At 29.6% G+C, this 267-nt stretch overlaps 1 protein-coding gene across 1 annotated transcript in view; it reads left to right on the top strand.

Moving 5' to 3' along the window:
- LOC119588877 overlaps positions 1 to 267 on the top strand; it is a gene marked incomplete in the record, with an annotated part of 105,912 nt that overhangs the window by 38,461 nt on the left and 67,184 nt on the right.

Raw genomic sequence — 267 nt, 5'->3', positions numbered from 1 at the left:
GAAAAAACATGTATCAAATTTTGATACAATGTGTTTCTTTTTTATAGGCTTCGTAAAAGTTTGAATATTATATATCAATGATCTCTTTGTTCAGGATTGTTTCATAGTTTGTGCCAGCAAATTAATAATTAAAGTTTCTTGTGGTTAGTAGTTATACTTTTCCTTTCTTTTCCCTTTCGATTATTTTTTTTTGTAGCAGGGCAGTATTTTAGTTTTAAATTTCTACATGGTCATTTTTTAGAGGGGGGCAGCACTCCACAACGTTTT

Source organism: Penaeus monodon, chromosome 24, assembly GCF_015228065.2.
Source record: "Penaeus monodon isolate SGIC_2016 chromosome 24, NSTDA_Pmon_1, whole genome shotgun sequence".
NCBI lineage: Eukaryota > Metazoa > Arthropoda > Malacostraca > Decapoda > Penaeidae > Penaeus > Penaeus monodon.
The sequence above is the reverse complement of the archived record's forward strand: the minus strand, read 5'-3'. Positions and strand labels throughout refer to the sequence as shown.